General features: G+C 45.9%; 1 protein-coding gene across 1 annotated transcript in view; it reads left to right on the plus strand.

Moving 5' to 3' along the window:
• The first annotated feature begins 537 nt into the window (after window positions 1-537).
• Window positions 538-12,430, plus strand: part of EPB41L3 (erythrocyte membrane protein band 4.1 like 3) — a 146,133-nt gene continuing 134,240 nt past the window's right edge. Inside the window, exon 1 of the mRNA XM_086740656.1 lies at window positions 538-661. The gene's annotated coding sequence lies outside the window, so the exon portion shown is untranslated. The remainder of the gene's footprint in view (window positions 662-12,430) is intronic.

Genomic DNA, 12,430 nt, shown 5'->3' on the forward strand with positions numbered 1-12,430 from the left:
CTGGCTGCCTCCCACGGCGGGATAAGTCAGCCTCGTCGTGACTTCGGCCTCGGCAGGGTCAGGTGTAATCTTGGCGCTAATGACTTTGACGTGACACCCAAAGCGGCTGGCCTGCCAACATCCTTCACATCAACCGCTCGGCCCAAGACGAGTCAGCCCTGAGCGCTTCTTCCTCCGCGTCCTTTTCTCCAGGAAACCCCTCACTCGGGCGTGGGTACCCCCATCACCTCCAAACCTGCCGGAGAGGCTTTCCCACCCTGCGACAGTTTCGTTCCCACAGGTGCGGCCCCACTGCTTCAGAGGCTCAGAGTGGTCGCTCCCAAACCCACGGGGAGATTCCCACTACCTGGAACCGCCCCTCAGCTGCTCCCAGCTCCCGGGACCCCTCGCCCATCGTCGCGCCGGCGGGCACTCGGGGCGGGGCGGAGGCGGGGAGGGGGCGGGGCGGGAGCGGCGGCTGCGCCAATCGGGAGCCGGCGGGGGAGGGGGGAGGGGCGGGGCGCGCGGAGCGGAGGGGAGCGGAGCTGGTTGCTGGAGCCCGGGCGGGCGCTGCAGGTGGGAGCACGGTTGCGCGTAACTTCGGCGGGCCGTGGCTGTCCGCGTCGGCGCTTCCCCGTGGAGAGCGGGAGAAGGCAGAAAACACCTCCCGGGGCGGGCTCAGGTGAGGAGCCGTCGTTCCCCTTCCTTCCCCGGGACCCCTTTCCCACCGCCCGGCTCGGTGCGGTGCGGTGCAGCGCAGCGCGGCTCGGCTCGGCTCGGCTCGGCCCTCCGTGTGGAGCGGGACGGGACGGCCGAGCTGTCCTTGGCTTGAGGTCAACGGGGAGGGCCGAGGAGCCCGCGCTGCCCCCGGCGGGGCTCCGCACCGCTCCGCGCCCCTGCGCGGTGAGGGCGAGCGGGGGTCCGTCTCTGTCGTCCCCGCCCCCACCCGCACCCCGACCCCACCCGGTCGTTTCGGGATGCCCTCGGGCAAGGCTTGCCGCCCGCGGTGCGGTACGGTGCGGGCAGTGCCGCAGGCTCTTGGCGGGCGCCCGTCCCTTAAGCCGCCCTTCCCGCCTCTCTCCCCTGCGCGGAGCGCGGAAGATCCGCTCCAGGGTAGTGGGGGTGCGGGGGGAGCACCTGCTGGTGAGGGCAGCCAGTGCTGTTGCGGGGCTGAAGCCCGTTTTTGGAGTGGTTTAGTGCGGGCTTGGGGGGGGGGCGCAGCTCTGATGAAGCCGCAAGGTTTCGCGGGCGGGCAGCGGGGTCAGTGCGTCTGTAGCGTTAAAAATGTTGAACAGTGGATTTTTATGAGGTGTTCTCCCCCCACCCCACCTCCACTTTGTCTACCTTTTCGAATGTTTAAAAAAAAAAAAAAAAAAAGAAAAAAACCCGAAACTACTCAGCCGGCGACATTTACATCTCTGTAGTGACAGCAGTTCGTTAGAAAAGTGATACGAGCAGGAAAATTAAAAGTCGTGGTGACAGAGCCCCGGGATACCGGTAGCGCTGAGGGATGCACAGCCCCGCGGTCCCTGGCAGCGGGAAGAGGCGCGGGGAAGGGGGAGAGCGGGTCTGTTTGGGGAAGGTGTGTGGCGGCGGGGGAGCGGACTGGGGCGGGGAGTGCAGGGTGCAATGCAGAGCTGGAAGCACCGAAACTCTGCATTTTGTGCACAGTTCAGCGCTGGGTGGCCATTTTTCTGATTTTTCCTGACAGGCTGTTGGACCCCCAAAATGCTCGTTTGGGACGTGAAAAAACACCCCCACCACCCCTCTCCTAGGGCTGTTTGGATGATAAGTGCTAGCATTTTTGGATCTCAAATTGGTGATCCCTCCTCAGGCTTTAAACCTCATTAAGATGTAGCTATAACCATTTGTGAGGATTATTGAAAAAAAAAAAATTTTTTTTTTCCTCTCTCTCTGTCTCTCTGGAGTTTGTATGCTTGTTCCCCCCGTTCTTTGCAGGGAAGGATTTAGTCCCTAATATGATGGCTGAAATGGTGACACACAATTTGGTGTGCTGCCAGATGCTTACCTTCTGTCAGAGTTTGGGATAGGCTCCGGTGGTATTAAAAGCTCGCTAAGAGGATACAGTTGTATGATTTCCTCCATTTTTGAGCTATATTAGCACCAGTCTAAAAATACTGGATCATCATTCCTCATGCTGTAACTACAAGGCTTTCAAAGAAACATTCTTAGATAGGCGTTGGTTGTGGATTATATTTATTTTTTTTTTCCTTTTAAACCTTGGAAATTGTTAGTCCTGGTACCTAATAGGCAGCTGCGCTGGTATCCTTGTTCTCGTAACTTGGAGGCATCACTGTTGATTCTGGATTGAATGGTTTTTACCATCAAATTCTCAGTGTTACAAAGGGTTGGGTATTGTAACTAAACTTCCGGGAGAGGTACCCCCTAATGTTCCTAGAACCGCCTCAGCCTTTGCCAGATGCTGTAAACACATGCAGTTAATGTAAATTTGTCAAGAAGATGGCCTTTTCTTTAGTTTTTTGGTTGTGGGGTTGTTTTTTTTTTGTGATTTTTTTTGTTTTTGTTTTTTTTTTTTTCAGTTGGGAGCTAGCAGGAAAACAGATTATCAGGATCTCAGTACTACTCCTGTCCTTCCTGCAGCGGCATTTATTTCAGCATATGAAGTTTCTTTCAGAGATAAATGTTACAGAAGTCCCTTGCTCAAATATTGGTTGCACATTACTGCCCAGAACTAGCTTAGGAAGGCGCTTTACTATCTCATGCAACCTTATCTGCTGTTCCACAACTTCATAACGAACGCACTGGAACATGAAATGACCTTGGAAAGGCATCTTTCAATCTGACACGAGGCACGCTTGTACAGGGAACAGCACTCAGCACTGCTCCATGCAGAGCTGATGTTTTCAGATTGATGCTTCTAAACTGGGGGTGGTTTTTTTTTTGGTTTTTTTTTTTTTTTGAGAGGGGAGGGAGATGGGTGGAATATTGAATTTGAAAGGAAAATATTTTTTTAAAAACAAACCCACTCAGCTGAAGTTGAAGCACCACTCAGCTGAAGAAGAGGTATATTAAGAATGTACGTGCGATAGTGACACTTAAGTCATGGGTGAAAACAAGTCTTCCGTTTTAATCAAAGGAAAACAACATTTCCTCTGCCACTTGTGATTTGCTCATTCATGAGATCTTCAAAAGCCCAAATTATTAGTGGGACTACTTGAAAGATAGTTGGGTGTGTTAAATGGAGAAAAGAAGTGATGAAGCCTGAAGGAAGCTTCACATTTAATTGTATTGTTCTTGACATCATAATGTGATGCTTCTATGTTAAAAATATTGCAGAACCCTTTCTGTCCCCAAAATGCTGCTCCTCTGGAAAGGCTGCAAGAGCCCTTGAGAATTGGTGAAGATCTTGCAGCTGTCAAGGGAATTAATGAAGGTGGTGCTCAGCCAGTAAGCTTCGTGGCGTTTTGGCCCGGATGCTGGACTGGATGCTTCAGGTCCTGTGGAAGGGTGATGGAGGACAGTTTTATGTCCATGGTGGTTCTGCCTGTCAGGAAGATGGTGCCTCTGGTCGAGCCCTGCCTGCTCACAGCCTCCCACCGTGCCCCAAGTTCAGGAGTTTGGGGTACGAGTGCCACCTGCTGGGTGATGAGCACACTTTACATAAATTATAGATCATTTTTATATATACATGTGTGTATATGCACATACGCCACAAATATGTTTGTTTATATATGGGTATATGGCTTTTTCATAGGCATGTTCTTGGATGAACCTACAAAACCTTGCTAAGACTTAATCACAGCTTGTGTTTTGTGAAACTCCAGTAGCGCTGGGGTTTATATTGCAAGGGTAGAGGGGGGGAGATTTTGATACTGCTGATGTTTGATGCTGCCTTCGCTTTACTGAAAGCAGCTGGGGATTTTCAGTTGAATGGCTTATTGCTCGTGATGTGGTAAGCTTTCACACTTGTCTCAACGGTCAGATAGGAAGCTGTGGAGGTAGGGCTGTAGACCTGAAAGGGAGATGGAACAAACCAAACTAATCTTTACATTATGTATCTCTTAAATGTTAAATCTCCATAGCACTGCTGATTTCATCATTTCTCATGTCAACTACCTTATTTCCATAAAGCTTTATGAGCATCCCATGTTGACAGAAAATAGCACTTCTCATTTAGATTAGCTGAAGATGTATAGAATTTGCAGGATATTGTGGGCCGGTCTTTTCCATTTCAAGGAACACTTTTTCATATGCACACTTTAATAACGTTTGCATAGAAAAGTAAAATATAAAAGTTCTGTTCTCTCCTGGAAGTTCTACTGGCAGGTGAAATCATAAATCTGAATCTTGACACCATCCCCAGCACTAGCTTTCCAATTTCCATTAGTTTCCATCTCTCCCAGCCTGCTGGGAGTGTTGGCTGGAATGCTGTTTAAATACCACTTTGGTTCAGCTGCATCCAGAGTGAAATCAGTTGCAGCATCATGGCTTGTAGTTTTTCTATATTGTACTGACAGGGAAAGATGCATAGCCCTAGTTTTGGGGATTTTGTTGAACAGCTGACCTCATTAAAGCTTTATTGTTTATTTATTTTGTGGTGTGCTGGTACTAGATAAGTCTTCTAGCCTGCTTGTGGATTAGGAATTGGATCCAAGCTGAACCATAAAAGTTTTGAGGAAACTTCCAAAAGCTTTCAGCTGGAAAATCTATATTGACGTTCTTCTGTGAGAAATGGATAGCATGCTTCCCCTGGTTTTGAAAGTGTATTCGTCCACTTGAGAGCTTTATGCGGGAGAGTGCGTAACAGTCAGGAATGAGTTGATGGAGCACGAAGCAAGTAGCGTAATTGCACAGTTCATCTTAAAGTGTGTTTCTAGCACAAAAAAAAGCACCTGGCGTATCAAGAGGGATTACAAGACAGGCTTTTGAGGAGGTGGACCCACAGTAATAATGCATAACTACAGTTCACTGTCCCCTAACACGTTCACAGTTAATGTGATGCTTGAAAAATTTTTATTTCGGTGTCTGGTGAAAAAGCAATTGACCCTAAAATTGCTGCCTGAAGCTGAACCAACGTTTTCAGTTTCATAACCGGTGTCATGCAAAAATAGCATGTGAAGAGGAGCAGGGGGGATGCAAAATGTCTCTGTGGTCTTGCTTTAATGTATCTCTTCTCACCCTGACCTAAGCAACTGGCATGTAGTGTAGGCAGTAGCCGTTGCTGCAGTGTTCAAGGCAATTTACATCCCATCCATTCATCCATCCCTTCATGGCATATTGTGACTTCCCCCCCACCCCACACCCCCCCCAAACCTTCTGAGCTGCTAAGGGAAAGCTGCCCACTATAACATGTCAAACGTCAATGACCACCTTTTGTTCTCAGAAGTGTGTATGCGGTATTGTCAATGGGGATGCTGCCCTCCTATCCCTCTTTCCCACCCCCTCCTCATCCCAAGTAAACTAGTTTGGCAGCTCTTCTGCTCAAATTCTGCCTTTTTAGAGTCATCCATACCCTTCTGGGTTTTTTTTCTGCACACCACATTTCCTGCCGTTCCCACCTACTCAACATCTGCTTTCCTGCTACCTCTTGACCTCTCATCTCCCAATAAGTTCATTAATGTTTGTCTTGTTCCATGCCACCATCAAAAATCTCACTTTCCTTTGTTTGAACTTCTGTGTTTAGTCAGTTTGCTCAATGGCCATTGCAGTCCCTGGGAGTACCGTGGAGTCATGTCTGCTCCAATAAAAATGTCCTCCCAGTAATCTCAGCATTCCTTGCAGAAGGAAAAGGCAGGTTATGTCTTGAGGGCAATCTGTAGCTGCAGCCATGCTGGCAGTAATGGTGCATTCTGGAGAAGGAATTGGTTTGCAAAACTGACAAGAGAAATCAGAAATGAAGGCACATCCTTTACCATCTCTTTTCCCTTTCCTCTCCAATAGCCTTCACACAAGGGCGTTGGAAAGGCTCCTTCTGTAAAAGCACCCCTACCAAAACAGCGAAGAAGAAAAAGTTCCTCGCTAGCAGAGGGGAGCATGCATGAGCAATCATCATCCTTCTTCTGCAGTCTTTCGTGCTGTCTTATTAATGGGCCGAGGAGGTAACTCATCAACCGTTATCCATAGGGAGGCTGCAAATTAGTTGGCTGTGCCAGTTATGTTTTCCTTTTTGACACCAGCAGATAAATTTGCCTTTGTATGGCATGGTTCCATAGGGATCAAAAAGAAACCATGGGTGGCCTGCTCCCCAGGCCCCTTCCCTGGGACCCAGCAGAAGATCTCTGAGTTGTCAGGAAATGTGTATTCCTGAGAACAGTAGGTTGGAAGAATTGCGATGGTCGAAACATATGAAATGGGAGGATTTCCCAATCTGTTGCGAGAGACTACGCAGTGACCTTTGGCGTCTTGGCATCTCATCAGCCTTGGCAGTGTTTGTGCAGTGGTCAAGCTGATGAAGATAAAGCTGCTGGGAGAAGATGTCAGCGTTTCCTTCACTGCCACCTCCTCCTCTCCCCTGCAGGCTTCAGTGCTCTCCTCCTCTGGTGTCCCTGCACTCAGGACCTTTTGTTCTTCCTTAACTTGCAAACACAGTTGGTTTCTCCAAGCAAAAGAAGAGCACGCCTTTCACTGCTGTTAGGTACCCACATGCAATTTGTTTAGGTTAACCCACGGCAGTTGGCGTTTTGTACAGATGTCTCTGAAGCATTCCCTCTCCAAAGGAATAATAATATAAAATCCCAACCAAACAAAAGAAGGAAAAAGAAAATGCTAAATTGTTTGAATGTTTTGTAGCAGTTGCCAAAAGAAATGAACATTGAGCCTGGGAAATCTGTAAAATTAATTCTTTGGCTTTTTATTAGTAGGAGAGAAGTGGCACTTACTGGGTTTGGTCACCCAGACACTGTTTGAGGTCCAAATCCTGAAAACTTGTTATTTCAGCTTGGGTGTTCTTGACAGTTTGCAGATGTGTAACCGTATGTAGGTATTTAGCTGTGGGGTAGGCTGCAAGCCATCTTAATTGTAAAGAATAAATTATCAGACCCTCGTCCTTGACCAAGGATTCTGAAAACAATCAGTTGCTGTGGCAGCTTTGACTTTTTTTTTCCTTGCCAAATGTTATGTCTCCTCATCAAGGATTTAGAAATGTCAGCAGTACAACAAAATAATATACCTTTTCTGTATGTGATGTTGCCCACTTGTTACTGCCTGATGGGGAGGAAGTACAGTAAAATATTTGATTATTATTTTTTTTTTATTTTTCCTCCCTCACAAAATCTGCCTTTTGACACCAGCCTTGACAGATCACTATGAAACTATAATTATTATTATTTTATCAATATGACATTGCTGTTGTGTTTATTATCTTTCTTTTTAGAGTAAGTTGAGCTGTGGGTAAGTGTTCAGTCCGTCTGATGCGTTTTCTGAAACTATTCTGTAATGCAAACTTTACAGAAAACCATAGTGTTGTGTTGTACATTGAATCTCAATAAATGTTTTTTTTTCTTCTTCTTTTTTCCCTTCATTTTCGTACTGATTGCTGTGACCCCACTGCAACTGCGGACTTCACGAACTGGACAAACGGCTGCCTCCTGGGATACGGACAACCTCGGTGAGTCTGCAAAATGAGTTCCACTTTCTTCTGCTTTCTTGGGAGAAGGAGGAGGAGTGTTGTTTATTGGAAGTTGGGCTTGATGAAAGCTAAGTCTGCTTTTGGGATATTGGTTTTGTAGAAGCAACAGGCAAAGCTTAATGAATTTCTAATTTTTTTTATGGAGTGCTTTTTTTTTTTTTTTTCCTTTTATTTTTGGCAAAGGTGAAGGAATTAACATGCAGTGGATTAATTTCAAATAGTGTCATTTTATGAGATTGAGTGTTATTGCTTTTGTAATAATTTTTAAATGACTTTTCTGTAAGACATACTGTGAAGCAATGGCTTAGAACATTTTAATTTTTTTTTTTTTCTGGCTTATTCAGTTGTTTCTGCAAATAGTTCAGACAGAAGATGATTAATTCATTGGATGGCTTTTCAGAAAAGTCTGTGCGGTTCTCCTTACTGTGCCTGGTACTGGTGTTGCCTGTGAGATGATGCGTTGATCGTGTGTTTTGCATTAAATATCATACCAGAGCTTTCTGTGAAAAGGATTTCCAACTTGAGTAGTCTCTGGTGAGATCTGGTGAGGGCTTTTTTATTTAAAAAGAGGCAAAGCTCTCTCAAGGTCTTACTCTTTGCTCACGTGCAGATTGCTGACCTGCAGAATACGAATCTGGAGGTACCTGCTCTTGCTCCCTAAGGATAAGACTTGGGCATTTTGGACTTTTAGTTAAAGGTGACTATACAGCTGTGAGGAAGATGCTTCTGCAAGCACATTGGCCTAGAGACTTGCCCCAGAGGCATGGTTGGAGGTGGCAGTGTTCACCCAGGGTGCTTTGTAGGAGTAAACCTGCCTCTGAGCTCTGACTGGAGGTGGTTGGCAGCTTAGCAGCCTTGGGGTTTATCTCTGAGTTATTTAGACCTAGGAGGAGTGACTCACTACTCTAATAGGCTCAACTAAGGAAACCAGCTTGCTTCACCTCTCACCTGTGTGGTGACAACCTCACTTATGCACAGCCTTAAGTTTTGAGGGAGAAGGCAAATACTGGTACCGTGCTGGCTGTCCATCTTGTCCCAGGGAGATGCGAGTGTCTCCGGGGTGGTGGTGGCCCCATCCCAGGTGAGGCGTGGGAGTGATCGTGAGGCCGGGCACTGGCTGCTCTCCGACAGATTACAGCCAGGTTTAGCTGGTGCACACCCTTTCGGGGGGGTTGGCATCACCTCTCTCCCTCTCCTCCTTCCTTTGCAGTTGCATGGTCTGCAGCACCTGCGTCTGCTGCAAAGAGCCTGAGACTGAAAGATGGGTCATAAACTTAAGAGTTTCTTCTCAGGTATAGCTCTGGAGAAATCTGAGCTAAAACCTGGTATTTTACTTTTGAGTATTTCCAGAGTGTTGCTCCTTAATCCTTTTTATTGATCTATAGCTTCTGCTGGAAAGCCCTTTCCTCAAGGCAATATTCAGAGTCCTGGAGGATAATGGCACTAATCACGTTTTGTGTGACCTTTCAGGCAGGATGAACATATGTTGCACTGCTGCTTTTTTCTCCTCTCTTAGTTCCGGTTATAGATCTTTTATTCGTCAGCAGCGTGACTTAGGAGTGCAGTTAAGAAGTCTTCTGCGTGACTGGTACGTGGTAATTTGGTAACTGAGTAGCAGTAAGGTCTGTAAGTGGACTGCTGCTGCAGATTGCCCTGCTTTGATGTGCTAAGAAGCCTTGATCAGCCCAAGAGAGTAATAGCTCCTGTGCCCAGGAACAGAGGTAATGCATATTTATTCTTATGTACACACTACCCAAAACTCTTTGAGTCTGAAAATTAGCAGAGTGCATTCCTCATGGCTTTGCTTCAGCACGTATCTTACTTTTTTAGCCTATCTTGTAATGTATGTGAATAACTGGCTCTTGCGTTGCACCTGTATAAAGAGATGCCGCTTCGGTATCTGCAAATGCAGTAACAGTAATATGAGCGCTGAAGTGCTGCCCATCACCACAGCACATCAAAAGAAGCTCAATGTGATCACATGGACCAGCATTTCCACCCAAGTTTTATTCTTAGATTTATTTTTCACTTTCGTTCTGATTTGGTTATATTTGAATTTTTGGCAAATGCAGTTAGCAAAGTTAAAATCTGAAACAGTAATCTGAATCAAAGAGCAGAGCGTACTTTGCATAAACAGATAAATACCAGAGCTAAAAGTATAAGGAATTATTTCCTTTTCTTTCAGTGAAAGAGTAGGACTGATGTCACCCCAGGCTCTTCCCCGTGGTGTGTGGTGGAAGGCCAAGAAACAGTGGGCACCAGTTGAAACGAGAGAGGTTCAAACTTGTTATAGGGAGAAGGTTTTTCACCCCAAGGACAGCTGACCGGCCAGGGGCACAGGTTGCCCAGGGAGGCTGTGCTGTCTCCATCCTTGGGAGTTTTTAAGACCCAACGGGATAGTCCTGAGCAAACAAGTTGGATCTTGCAGCTGGACCTGCTTGCAGTAGGAGCCTGGACCAGAGAACTCCTGAGGTCCTTTCTGACCTGAATTGTCCTGTGATCCACTAGAAAACACTTGTGTGTTGTGTTAACGGCAAGGCTGGTGGTGGCTGTTGTGACAGCAGGAGGAGGAGGAGGAATGCAGCATCTGGGTAGGCCCGTTCTGAAGTACTGTCTTGTGCCAGCTCTGAACGTTTGTTGCTTTTGGTTTTTAATTGCTGCTTCTGGAGAAACTGTATGCCATTTGTTTTACATCAACAGTAGCTGTGTCGTTAGTTTCCAAAATTTTGGAAGTACCCAGTTGACTTCTGTTTATATCGCGTGCCTCTTGGAAGCAGACTTGAGGAGAACTAGATTCTTCACGTAGAAGGCTTCTGGTTGTTGGGGCATTTTTTGTTTAGTTGGGTTTTCTTAAATACTGGGCTGTGGCTATTCCCAGTCCTTCAAAAATTATGTGGGAGATGTGAATAGCAGGCAGATTAAAACCTATGGTTGATTGGAATGAACAGGAGTCAGCTCCCCAACACGAGGTAGGTGCTCACAGCGGGTGATGAGATGCCAAACAGCTCCTGTAGAGCGAGGGGAGGAGAGAAGTGGCCAAAATACCAAGGCAACCTTGCGGGACAAAATAGGTGAGCCAGTAAAGAGAAGTGTGAATGGGTCAGAGGTGACCACAGCGGCTTTGGAGGAGCAAAGGACTGCTGATGGTTTAGGCAACCTTGCAAGTAATCCTTTGTGTTTTCAGAAAGATGGCCTGCAACATTGCAGTTAGTCTGGCAAACACTTGAAAACAAACATAAAATGTACAAAATACGCTATTAGTAGGGTATGGCTCATGAGTGCACGAGTGAATGAATGGAAGTGTTTAACCCAATCTAAGGTTTCCTGTTGTATTTTTGGTTTTGTTGGCTTGATTTTCATCCCCCCTGGGAAGGGAGTTAGTTTAATTTACAGGTCGACTTTCCTTCTTTTTGTTTGGAGGCAATACAGGTGAATATGGAAAGCAAGAATCAGTAACTCCAAGTGGTATTTCCAAGGCTTTCACTTACTTACTTATTTTTGCACTTCTTAAAAATCACTGTCCCCTCTGCTTCCAGACACATAGCAAGTGAACTGTCATTCTTGCCTGTGCCCCAGCTGTGATGGGATATGTGGTCAGTGGGTGAGGTCCCAGAGAGGCCACAGTATCTTGTCCCCTCTGTATTTAGAGGCTGAAAGCCATCAGGATTATTGCTGTGGGAAACTAAAAGCTTTAGATTTTAACCTTAACTTTACCTTGACTGTAACTGTACCACTCCATGTGCCTGCACAGTGATGATCTTCAGAGTTACGTTGGTGTAACTGTCGTGACCTTATGCCTGCTTCTCTTCCAGCCTCGAATACTACACTGGGTAATTTGCCTTTTATTTTATTTTTTTAATACATATGTGAAGCCTTTGTATTTCTTCTTTTCTGTTCTTTTTTTTTTTTCTCCCCATAGCTGATCGTTTTCAGTTGTTGCATGGATAATAGTGCTGATGAACAAGTGTTTAGTCTGACACATAAAAGCATAGCTGTAAGGAAAATGAAGCAGAGAAAATTACAGTGGCAAAGGTTCCTAAATTATAGTTGTACAGGAAGATTGTGATAAGGAAGTAGTTAAACATTACTGTTTAGTCAAACCTGCAACTGTGGCTGGTACTTCGATTGTCTCCTCCTTTTGCTGACACTTAATTTGTGTGGTCAGTGAGATACTCTTCCTGCTAATAAAGTCCCTGTTTTATTGAACCAAAAGCTTGTGGAAGTAAATGGGCATGTTCTCCCAGATCGTTTTAGGTCAAGTGCCAAACAAATGCTAATTATTTTCAGATTTGCTTTCAAAAGAACTGTTAGATGCTTGCTATACCCACTGTTTAAAAAAAAAAAAATAGACAAAACCAAGACACAAATCAATCTGCCCATCTGAAAGCAAACACGTGTTCCGTTCAGGTATATTGTAAAACATAAGTGATGCAATAGGACTAAACCAGGATGTTCATAAACAGAAATATTAACATTTGAGCTAACTGTGTGCTTGCAACAGCCGGAAAACCTGTTGCTTTTATGGCCGCAGCGTGTTTGCTCGCAAGCCCCAGATCTCACAAACAGCCTGGGTGGGTACGAGCATTGTCCTGTGTACACTCTTCGGTGGAGTTGAGTGGCTGCTCGTCAGCGTGATGGTGAGTACAAGTCACCATCTCCTAGCAGCAGATCTCCTGTCTGTAGACCTTTGCTTCGTTTCAAAACATCACAGCAGCAATCCGCAAGACTCTGAAGATCAGCTTTCTTCTACAGGGATGCGGGACCAAGAAAATGTGCTATGTAGGTCTTTCACAGAAATAAAGAGTGAGTAGGGTCCTTTAGGGAAAACTTGCATCTTTCTTC

Source organism: Chlamydotis macqueenii, chromosome 2 (assembly GCF_036417535.1).
Source record: "Chlamydotis macqueenii isolate bChlMac1 chromosome 2, bChlMac1.mat, whole genome shotgun sequence".
Taxonomy (NCBI): Eukaryota; Metazoa; Chordata; class Aves; order Otidiformes; family Otididae; genus Chlamydotis; species Chlamydotis macqueenii.